Source organism: Chrysoperla carnea, assembly GCF_905475395.1.
Source record: "Chrysoperla carnea chromosome X unlocalized genomic scaffold, inChrCarn1.1 SUPER_X_unloc_2, whole genome shotgun sequence".
In the NCBI taxonomy this organism is placed as follows: Eukaryota; Metazoa; Arthropoda; class Insecta; order Neuroptera; family Chrysopidae; genus Chrysoperla; species Chrysoperla carnea.
Window position 1 is genome coordinate 1,287 of NW_025408145.1, and position 13,284 is coordinate 14,570.

Below are 13,284 nucleotides of genomic sequence, written 5' to 3' on the forward strand. Positions count from 1 at the left end.
TATTTTATAAAATAATAGTTTAGAAACATTTGCCACAGTCAGTACCACGGATGGGTGGCCACTTGAGAATACTGTGTGCGGTTGCATTTTTATTTAAAATATATGGTATAATAAATAAGTATATATTTAAATTGATTACTTCATTGAAAATTTTAATAATATACTTTAATATTAATGATATTTATGAAAAATATATATTTGTAAAAATTTTCATTTATTACTGGCAACAGCCATACCACGTTGAAAACACCGGTTCTCGTCCGATCACCGAAGTTAAGCAACATTGGGCACAGTCAGTACTTGGATGGGTGACCGCTTGGGAACACTGTGTGCGGTTGCCTTTTTATATTAAAAATATAAATTATTTTTCTTCTTTTCTTTTTTTTTACACACCATATATAAATATATGTTATTTAGAAATGTAAACCTTTTATATTATTCGTCAACAAATAAATATTATTTTTTGTATAAAATTTTATTGCATTTATAACTCATATCATGGTTACTTTAAAGCGAGAAGTTTTTTTAATATTTCAAATGAATATAAAATAATATAAATTTTATGAAATTTATTTATTTTTAGAAATAGCAATCGCTTATAATTATAACAAAATTTTAATAATGTTTAATTTTATTTCAATAATTTATATATATATATATATATATATATATTTTTTAATAAAAATAATATACTCTTATTTAATAATATATGTTGGTCCTATATATAGGACCGAAAATATTTCTTATTTGTTTTTTTTTTTTTAAATTGTCATTTAAAACGCTTATGCACGTTCTCCACGAATACGTCTTGCCAATTGTATATCCTTAGGCATAATTGTAACACGCTTTGCATGAATTGCGCATAAATTGGTATCTTCAAATAAACCTACTAAATAGGCTTCACTAGCTTCTTGTAATGCCATAACAGCTGAACTTTGGAAACGTAAATCGGTTTTAAAATCTTGTGCAATTTCACGTACTAAACGTTGGAATGGTAATTTACGAATTAACAATTCAGTACTTTTTTGATAACGACGAATTTCTCGTAAAGCTACTGTACCAGGACGATATCTGTGTGGTTTTTTTACTCCACCAGTTGCTGGTGCACTTTTACGTGCAGCTTTCGTTGCTAATTGTTTTCTTGGTGCTTTACCACCAGTTGATTTACGTGCAGTTTGCTTGGTTCTAGCCATTTTCAAATAATAATGTTTTTACAAAAAAACACACAATTTTAAAAATTATATTCGACAATTTGATACTACAAAGTCAAATGTTTAAATGCGAAATAAATGTGTTGTATTTATATTTATATGAAATTTCAAAATTTTTGTTGTCATATCCTATTGGATAGCTATCAGAGTATGGACTAATCAAATTGTATAGGCGTGGCTTAAAAAATCTTTAATGCTTTATATAAAAAGGCACAATTGTACCGGCGCTCACATACATTACAATACTTGTGAGGTTAACACACGTGTTATCCGTTCGTTAAAATATTGTAAATAATTTTTTATTAAAATGACTGGCAGAGGAAAAGGTGGAAAGGGTCTTGGAAAAGGGGGTGCAAAACGTCATAGAAAAGTTTTGCGTGATAATATCCAAGGTATTACAAAACCTGCAATTCGTCGTTTAGCACGACGAGGTGGAGTAAAACGTATCTCTGGTTTAATTTATGAAGAAACACGTGGTGTACTTAAAGTATTCCTTGAAAATGTTATTCGGGATGCTGTTACATATACTGAACACGCAAAACGTAAAACAGTTACAGCTATGGATGTTGTATATGCATTAAAACGACAAGGTCGTACTTTGTATGGTTTTGGAGGTTAAGAAAATATAATAATTTACTTAAAATATTTAGTAAATTTATTAAAGAATATTTAATACATCCGATAAATTTAAACAGGCTTTCCTTTTTGGGAAGCCACTAATTTTATTTATATAAGAGTAAATAAATTTGTTAATAAATATAACATATTATATAATTTGTTTACAACAAATTATTTTGTTTATAACATACATTACCAAATATTTTTATTTATTTTTTTTTTTTATTGTAATATATCTGCAATAATAACTTATAATTTGTATATTATCTATTTTATTTTACAATAACTTATTGAATTTTTGAAAAAATTTTATTATAAATTAATATACTATTATATTTTTTATATATACAAGTTAAGAGTAACAAGTATCGATAGGAGATTATCGAATTTATAACTAATAAAACATTTCGCCTTAATCAAAGAAAATAAAGATTTTGCTATACCATTTTTTATACTTTCAATAAATAATTTATTATTAAATTTTTATTATTTCATTTATTTTTTAAAATTATTAAAAATATTTTTCTAATAATTATAAGCGTACATAAACAAGTAGTAAATGTAAAATGAAAATAATAAAGGTAATGTAATGCATTTGCATTACACTGATTTACGGTATATATTCCGCGATATCCTTTATTATATTTAAAATTAATAATATTGATATACTAATAATAGATATATTCAAGCTATTAATATATAAAATTTTATATTAAATATGATATTAATAATTGTTTATTTTATTTTTTTGTATATATAAAAATAATTTACTCTTATTTAAAAAATTTGATGGCTCTCTTAAAAAGAGAGCCATTTTTATATGTTGATGTATTTTTATGTTATCAATTAAATAATATTTTCGATTTATTTATTTTGAACTTGTATATTTTGTAACAGCTTTAGTACCTTCACTAACAGCGTGCTTTGCCAATTCACCAGGTAATAATAATCGAACTGCGGTTTGAATTTCCCGACTTGTGATTGTTGAACGTTTATTATAATGTGCTAAACGTGATGCTTCAGCAGCAATACGTTCAAAAATATCATTAACAAAACTGTTCATGATACTCATAGCTTTACTAGAGATACCAGTATCAGGATGCACTTGTTTTAATACTTTGTAAATGTAAATTGCATATGATTCCTTGCGCTTCCTCTTCTTTTTCTTATCACTCTTTGATATATTTTTTTGAGCTTTGCCAGCTTTTTTTGCTGCTTTTCCACTTGTTTTTGGTGGCATTGTTACAAACAATTAATATACACAGATAGTTACAGAACACCAGTCAGTATATGTATGAGCGTGTCGTGTATACAACTAGCGTATTATATACGCGAAGATGGATATAACAATAAAAATGAATACTACTCTCTGATTGGCTGAAAATAATACTATAAGGTGATTGGTTTATTTTTAAAGTTTTATATTTTATAAATATTATAAATTAAAATACCCAAATAACATTTTAAACATTTATGTTACAATCCCCGTAACGTACACATCTGTGTGATTATATTTACAAAAAAAAGTATTAATTAAATAAATTTATTCGCTATGTCTGGACGAGGTAAAGGTGGTAAAGTAAAGGGAAAGGCAAAGTCAAGATCAAGCCGAGCAGGATTACAATTTCCTGTTGGAAGAATTCACAGATTATTACGAAAAGGAAATTATGCTGAACGAGTAGGTGCTGGTGCCCCAGTATATTTGGCTGCTGTTATGGAATATTTGGCTGCAGAAGTTCTCGAGTTAGCTGGTAATGCTGCCCGTGATAACAAAAAAACACGTATCATTCCACGTCATTTACAATTGGCAATTCGTAATGATGAAGAATTAAATAAATTATTATCTGGTGTAACAATTGCTCAAGGTGGTGTATTACCAAACATTCAAGCAGTGTTATTACCAAAGAAAACTGAAAAGAAAGCATAAATTAAAAACATTGCATTAATTTTTATAATAATAATACATCGATCATAGGCCTTTTAATAAAAGGCCACAAATTTATTTAAAATAAGAGTAAAAATTATTTTTATAAATAATATATTATAATATTTTTTTAAAGAATCAATTTAAATAATTATAAATTAATGATTCTTTTTTTTTTTTCTTTTTTTATATGTTATTATGGAAATAATTCATCATATTATGATGACATTTAGGTAACATATTATAAGAATATTCATAAAATATTATCAAAATAATATTGTATTATGATGATATTTAGACAAAATATTATAAGAATATACACAAAATATTATCAAAATAATATCATTAGATAACAAAACTGTTCATGATACTCATACCTTTACTAGAGATAAAAGTATCAGGATGCACTTGTATTAATACATATTATCACAACATCACAAAATATTTTTTAAAAGGAAAAATTTTTTTAAAATTATTATAAAATTTGATTGAATTAAATTTCAATTTATTTTTTTAATAATTAAAGAAAAAAAAAAACAAAGCATATAAACTTTCTATTGAAAATGTTATTTTAAACTAGATGGCCAAGTGAACTTCGTTACACAAACAATATATGACGTATTCGTTATTTAAATAATCAGTATCCTTTGATATTATATCAATACGTTACTCTCTTCTTTTGATACATATTAATAAAATTTCAATTTATAAGATTTTATGTCAATTATATAAATAATATTATAAATTTTCTAAATACATAAGTTAAGTAACAAAAAATTTGAATAACAAGATAAATTTATATATTATGTTTTAATACTCGATACTATAATATATCGCATCCGTTACCAATTATTCGGTATCCTTTGATTTATACACAGAATGAACTAAAAATATATATCAAATTTATTTTATTTATTTATATATTTAATATTATTATTATTATTTTATATTACAAAGTTTCTTAACGAAGCTTACAATGATTTCTCATATCGTACTTAACAAAATTATTTAGATCATATAAAATTTAAATTGTTAAAAAATTTGTATATTTATTATTATTATTATTTATTTTTATTAAAATTACATAACATAAAATTAATAATATTTTAATAATTATATAAATTAATTCTTATTTAAAATAATCTTATATTAATCTCAACAAATACTCTAATAATATATTTTGTCATAAATTTTTTTATATTTAAAATAAATATTATAATATATAAATACTTATATCAGTATAAAATTTCTTTATATAATTATGAAAAAATTAATTTAATAGTTAATTATTGATATTAATGCATAAATAAAAGTATTTTCTAATGAAATATATTTTGTCAATGTTCGATTAACACATTTCATAATAATACGTTTTCATTATTGACAAAAAAAGTTTTTCTAAAAATGAAATCTTATACTATAATATATATATTTATATATTAAATTTTTTAATTATTTATATACTAATAATTTATAATAAATCGATATTAAATAAAAAATAAAAATATATACTTTTTAAGTTTACCTTAAAAATATTATTGTTTTGTATGATTGAAATAATTAATATTAAACTATGTTTATTAATAATTGTTAATAAAAAAATTAAATATATTTTAATTTATAAAATAAATATTATTATTAAATTTATAATTTATTATTTTATATATTATAGAAATTGAAAAAATAAATCATGTTTACTACGACAGTAAATTAGAAATACTATTTAATTTTTATGTGTTTTCTACATGGTACTTTGACTTACATAGGGACTTATATTATTGTGAATAATGATATAATTGAAAACCTTTATTTTTTATTTGATAGAATTATTATATTTTATCATTTAAATATTTATAATAAATACATTATTTTTATAAAGTAAAAAAATATGGCCGAAGAAAATTCTACAGCTGTTGCAGCAACTGCGGTTACTGCTGCTTCTACAACACCAACAAAAAAAGCAACAGCTTCTGGTGCTAAACGTACAAAACAACATTCAAAACCAACACATCCACGTACATCAGAAATGGTTGTTAACGCAATTAAAAATTTAAAAGAACGTGGTGGTTCATCATTACAAGCAATTAAAAAATATTTAGCTGCAAATTATAAAGTGGATTCTGATAAAATTTCACCATTTATTAAAAAATATTTAAAAGCTGCTGTAACTGAGGGAGCCTTGGTACAAACTAAAGGTAAAGGTGCATCTGGTTCATTCAAATTGGCTGCTTCCGCTTCATCTAATTCTTCAGCTAAATCAAAAGTATCCAAAAAAGAAAGTGGAGCAAAAGGTTCAGCAAAGAGTGCTAAAAGTAAACGGGCACCAAAAGAAAAGAAAGCCACAACTACATCATTGGCAGCCAAAAAGCCTAAAGCAAAAAAAGCGACTCCATCATCATCAACTGCTGCTAAAAAAGTTACTGCAAAATCATCAGCGGCATCAAAAAAAGCACCAGTTAAAGCAAAACCAGCAAAAAGTACAAAATCCGCTGCCAAAAGTAGCCCTGCTCGTAAACCGAAAGCACCAAAAGCTAAGAAAGCTTCTGTTGCCAAATCATCTCCTACAAAAATTAAAAAAGCAGCACCAAAAAAGAAATGATCTGTTACTTTAATAATATATTGAAATATTTCATTATTTTTGCTAAAAAATGAAAATAACATAGGCCTTAATACAGGCCACAAATTAATATTTGATAAGAGTAAATTATTTTTTGTATAAATATTTTATAAAATAATAGTTTAGAAACATTTGCCACAGTCAGTACCACGGATGGGTGGCCACTTGAGAATACTGTGTGCGGTTGCATTTTTATTTAAAATATATGGTATAATAAATAAGTATATATTTAAATTGATTACTTCATTGAAAATTTTAATAATATACTTTAATATTAATGATATTTATGAAAAATATATATTTGTAAAAATTTTCATTTATTACTGGCAACAGCCATACCACGTTGAAAACACCGGTTCTCGTCCGATCACCGAAGTTAAGCAACATTGGGCACAGTCAGTACTTGGATGGGTGACCGCTTGGGAACACTGTGTGCGGTTGCCTTTTTATATTAAAAATATATATTATTTTTCTTCTTTTCTTTTTTTTTACACACCATATATAAATATATGTTATTTAGAAATGTAAAACTTTTATATTATTCGTAAACAAATAAATATTATTTTTTGTATAAAATTTTATTGCATTTATAACTCATATCATGGTTACTTTAAAGCGAGAAGTTTTTTTAATATTTCAAATGAATATAAAATAATATAAATTTTATGAAATTTATTTATTTTTAGAAATAGCAATCGCTTATAATTATAACAAAATTTTAATAATGTTTAATTTTATTTCAATAATTTATATATATATATATATATATATATATTTTTTAATAAAAATAATATACTCTTATTTAATAATATATGTTGGTCCTATATATAGGACCGAAAATATTTCTTATTTGTTTTTTTTTTTTTAAATTGTCATTTAAAACGCTTATGCACGTTCTCCACGAATACGTCTTGCCAATTGTATATCCTTAGGCATAATTGTAACACGCTTTGCATGAATTGCGCATAAATTGGTATCTTCAAATAAACCTACTAAATAGGCTTCACTAGCTTCTTGTAATGCCATAACAGCTGAACTTTGGAAACGTAAATCGGTTTTAAAATCTTGTGCAATTTCACGTACTAAACGTTGGAATGGTAATTTACGAATTAACAATTCAGTACTTTTTTGATAACGACGAATTTCTCGTAAAGCTACTGTACCAGGACGATATCTGTGTGGTTTTTTTACTCCACCAGTTGCTGGTGCACTTTTACGTGCAGCTTTCGTTGCTAATTGTTTTCTTGGTGCTTTACCACCAGTTGATTTACGTGCAGTTTGCTTGGTTCTAGCCATTTTCAAATAATAATGTTTTTACAAAAAAACACACAATTTTAAAAATTATATTCGACAATTTGATACTACAAAGTCAAATGTTTAAATGCGAAATAAATGTGTTGTATTTATATTTATATGAAATTTCAAAATTTTTGTTGTCATATCCTATTGGATAGCTATCAGAGTATGGACTAATCAAATTGTATAGGCGTGGCTTAAAAAATCTTTAATGCTTTATATAAAAAGGCACAATTGTACCGGCGCTCACATACATTACAATACTTGTGAGGTTAACACACGTGTTATCCGTTCGTTAAAATATTGTAAATAATTTTTTATTAAAATGACTGGCAGAGGAAAAGGTGGAAAGGGTCTTGGAAAAGGGGGTGCAAAACGTCATAGAAAAGTTTTGCGTGATAATATCCAAGGTATTACAAAACCTGCAATTCGTCGTTTAGCACGACGAGGTGGAGTAAAACGTATCTCTGGTTTAATTTATGAAGAAACACGTGGTGTACTTAAAGTATTCCTTGAAAATGTTATTCGGGATGCTGTTACATATACTGAACACGCAAAACGTAAAACAGTTACAGCTATGGATGTTGTATATGCATTAAAACGACAAGGTCGTACTTTGTATGGTTTTGGAGGTTAAGAAAATATAATAATTTACTTAAAATATTTAGTAAATTTATTAAAGAATATTTAATACATCCGATAAATTTAAACAGGCTTTCCTTTTTGGGAAGCCACTAATTTTATTTATATAAGAGTAAATAAATTTGTTAATAAATATAACATATTATATAATTTGTTTACAACAAATTATTTTGTTTATAACATACATTACCAAATATTTTTATTTTTTTTTTTTTTTTATTGTAATATATCTGCAATAATAACTTATAATTTGTATATTATCTATTTTATTTTACAATAACTTATTGAATTTTTGAAAAAATTTTATTATAAATTAATATACTATTATATTTTTTATATATACAAGTTAAGAGTAACAAGTATCGATAGGAGATTATCGAATTTATAACTAATAAAACATTTCGCCTTAATCAAAGAAAATAAAGATTTTGCTATACCATTTTTTATACTTTCAATAAATAATTTATTATTAAATTTTTATTATTTCATTTATTTTTTAAAATTATTAAAAATATTTTTCTAATAATTATAAGCGTACATAAACAAGTAGTAAATGTAAAATGAAAATAATAAAGGTAATGTAATGCATTTGCATTACACTGATTTACGATATATATTCCGCGATATCCTTTATTATATTTAAAATTAATAATATTGATATACTAATAATAGATATATTCAAGCTATTAATATATAAAATTTTATATTAAATATGATATTAATAATTGTTTATTTAATTTTTTTGTATATATAAAAATAATTTACTCTTATTTAAAAAATTTGATGGCTCTCTTAAAAAGAGAGCCGTTTTTATATGTTGATGTATTTTTATGTTATCAATTAAATAATATTTTCGATTTATTTATTTTGAACTTGTATATTTTGTAACAGCTTTAGTACCTTCACTAACAGCGTGCTTTGCCAATTCACCAGGTAATAATAATCGAACTGCGGTTTGAATTTCCCGACTTGTGATTGTTGAACGTTTATTATAATGTGCTAAACGTGATGCTTCAGCAGCAATACGTTCAAAAATATCATTAACAAAACTGTTCATGATACTCATAGCTTTACTAGAGATACCAGTATCAGGATGCACTTGTTTTAATACTTTGTAAATGTAAATTGCATATGATTCCTTGCGCTTCCTCTTCTTTTTCTTATCACTCTTTGATATATTTTTTTGAGCTTTGCCAGCTTTTTTTGCTGCTTTTCCACTTGTTTTTGGTGGCATTGTTACAAACAATTAATATACACAGATAGTTACAGAACACCAGTCAGTATATGTATGAGCGTGTCGTGTATACAACTAGCGTATTATATACGCGAAGATGGATATAACAATAAAAATGAATACTACTCTCTGATTGGCTGAAAATAATACTATAAGGTGATTGGTTTATTTTTAAAGTTTTATATTTTATAAATATTATAAATTAAAATACCCAAATAACATTTTAAACATTTATGTTACAATCCCCGTAACGTACACATCTGTGTGATTATATTTACAAAAAAAAGTATTAATTAAATAAATTTATTCGCTATGTCTGGACGAGGTAAAGGTGGTAAAGTAAAGGGAAAGGCAAAGTCAAGATCAAGCCGAGCAGGATTACAATTTCCTGTTGGAAGAATTCACAGATTATTACGAAAAGGAAATTATGCTGAACGAGTAGGTGCTGGTGCCCCAGTATATTTGGCTGCTGTTATGGAATATTTGGCTGCAGAAGTTCTCGAGTTAGCTGGTAATGCTGCCCGTGATAACAAAAAAACACGTATCATTCCACGTCATTTACAATTGGCAATTCGTAATGATGAAGAATTAAATAAATTATTATCTGGTGTAACAATTGCTCAAGGTGGTGTATTACCAAACATTCAAGCAGTGTTATTACCAAAGAAAACTGAAAAGAAAGCATAAATTAAAAACATTGCATTAATTTTTATAATAATAATACATCGATCATAGGCCTTTTAATAAAAGGCCACAAATTTTAAATAAGAGTAAAAATTATTTTTATAAATAATATATTATAATATTTTTTTAAAGAATCAATTTAAATAATTATAAATTAATGATTCTTTTTTTTTTTTCTTTTTTTATATGTTATTATGGAAATAATTCATCATATTATGATGACATTTAGGTAACATATTATAAGAATATTCATAAAATATTATCAAAATAATATTGTATTATGATGATATTTAGACAAAATATTATAAGAATATACACAAAATATTATCAAAATAATATCATTAGATAACAAAACTGTTCATGATACTCATACCTTTACTAGAGATAAAAGTATCAGGATGCACTTGTATTAATACATATTATCACAACATCACAAAATATTTTTTAAAAGGAAAAATTTTTTTAAAATTATTATAAAATTTGATTGAATTAAATTTCAATTTATTTTTTTAATAATTAAAGAAAAAAAAAAAAAAAAGCATATAAACTTTCTATTGAAAATGTTATTTTAAACTAGATGGCCAAGTGAACTTCGTTACACAAACAATATATGACGTATTCGTTATTTAAATAATCAGTATCCTTTGATATTATATCAATACGTTACTCTCTTCTTTTGATACATATTAATAAAATTTCAATTTATAAGATTTTATGTCAATTATATAAATAATATTATAAATTTTCTAAATACATAAGTTAAGTAACAAAAAATTTGAATAACAAGATAAATTTATATATTATGTTTTAATACTCGATACTATAATATATCGCATCCGTTACCAATTATTCGGTATCCTTTGATTTATACACAGAATGAACTAAAAATATATATCAAATTTATTTTATTTATTTATATATTTAATATTATTATTATTATTTTATATTACAAAGTTTCTTAACGAAGCTTACAATGATTTCTCATATCGTACTTAACAAAATTATTTAGATCATATAAAATTTAAATTGTTAAAAAATTTGTATATTTATTATTATTATTATTTATTTTTATTAAAATTACATAACATAAAATTAATAATATTTTAATAATTATATAAATTAATTCTTATTTAAAATAATCTTATATTAATCTCAACAAATACTCTAATAATATATTTTGTCATAAATTTTTTTATATTTAAAATAAATATTATAATATATAAATACTTATATCAGTATAAAATTTCTTTATATAATTATGAAAAAATTAATTTAATAGTTAATTATTGATATTAATGCATAAATAAAAGTATTTTCTAATGAAATATATTTTGTCAATGTTCGATTAACACATTTCATAATAATACGTTTTCATTATTGACAAAAAAAGTTTTTCTAAAAATGAAATCTTATACTATAATATATATATTTATATATTAAATTTTTTAATTATTTATATACTAATAATTTATAATAAATCGATATTAAATAAAAAATAAAAATATATACTTTTTAAGTTTACCTTAAAAATATTATTGTTTTGTATGATTGAAATAATTAATATTAAACTATGTTTATTAATAATTGTTAATAAAAAAATTAAATATATTTTAATTTATAAAATAAATATTATTATTAAATTTATAATTTATTTTTTTATATATTATAGAAATTGAAAAAATAAATCATGTTTACTACGACAGTAAATTAGAAATACTATTTAATTTTTATGTGTTTTCTACATGGTACTTTGACTTACATAGGGACTTATATTATTGTGAATAATGATATAATTGAAAACCTTTATTTTTTATTTGATAGAATTATTATATTTTATCATTTAAATATTTATAATAAATACATTATTTTTATAAAGTAAAAAAATATGGCCGAAGAAAATTCTACAGCTGTTGCAGCAACTGCGGTTACTGCTGCTTCTACAACACCAACAAAAAAAGCAACAGCTTCTGGTGCTAAACGTACAAAACAACATTCAAAACCAACACATCCACGTACATCAGAAATGGTTGTTAACGCAATTAAAAATTTAAAAGAACGTGGTGGTTCATCATTACAAGCAATTAAAAAATATTTAGCTGCAAATTATAAAGTGGATTCTGATAAAATTTCACCATTTATTAAAAAATATTTAAAAGCTGCTGTAACTGAGGGAGCCTTGGTACAAACTAAAGGTAAAGGTGCATCTGGTTCATTCAAATTGGCTGCTTCCGCTTCATCTAATTCTTCAGCTAAATCAAAAGTTTCCAAAAAAGAAAGTGGAGCAAAAGGTTCAGCAAAGAGTGCTAAAAGTAAACGGGCACCAAAAGAAAAGAAAGCCACAACTACATCATTGGCAGCCAAAAAGCCTAAAGCAAAAAAAGCGACTCCATCATCATCAACTGCTGCTAAAAAAGTTACTGCAAAATCATCAGCGGCATCAAAAAAAGCACCAGTTAAAGCAAAACCAGCAAAAAGTACAAAATCCGCTGCCAAAAGTAGCCCTGCTCGTAAACCGAAAGCACCAAAAGCTAAGAAAGCTTCTGTTGCCAAATCATCTCCTACAAAAATTAAAAAAGCAGCACCAAAAAAGAAATGATCTGTTACTTTAATAATATATTGAAATATTTCATTATTTTTGCTAAAAAATGAAAATAACATAGGCCTTAATACAGGCCACAAATTAATATTTGATAAGAGTAAATTATTTTTTGTATAAATATTTTATAAAATAATAGTTTAGAAACATTTGCCACAGTCAGTACCACGGATGGGTGGCCACTTGAGAATACTGTGTGCGGTTGCATTTTTATTTAAAATATATGGTATAATAAATAAGTATATATTTAAATTGATTACTTCATTGAAAATTTTAATAATATACTTTAATATTAATGATATTTATGAAAAATATATATTTGTAAAAATTTTCATTTATTACTGGCAACAGCCATACCACGTTGAAAACACCGGTTCTCGTCCGATCACCGAAGTTAAGCAACATTGGGCACAGTCAGTACTTGGATGGGTGACCGCTTGGGAACACTGTGTGCGGTTGCCT

General features: G+C 24.3%; 3 non-coding genes across 3 annotated transcripts; all 3 read left to right on the forward strand.

Moving 5' to 3' along the window:
* Positions 1–222: 222 nt before the first annotated feature.
* Positions 223–341, forward strand: LOC123304077. The gene has a single exon (XR_006536130.1). It is a non-coding gene; the product is annotated as a 5S ribosomal RNA (ribosomal RNA).
* Positions 342–6,695: 6,354 nt separating this feature from the next.
* Positions 6,696–6,814, forward strand: LOC123304092. The gene has a single exon (XR_006536144.1). It is a non-coding gene; the product is annotated as a 5S ribosomal RNA (ribosomal RNA).
* Positions 6,815–13,165: 6,351 nt separating this feature from the next.
* On the forward strand, positions 13,166–13,284 carry LOC123304103. Its single transcript, XR_006536153.1, has one exon. It is a non-coding gene; the product is annotated as a 5S ribosomal RNA (ribosomal RNA).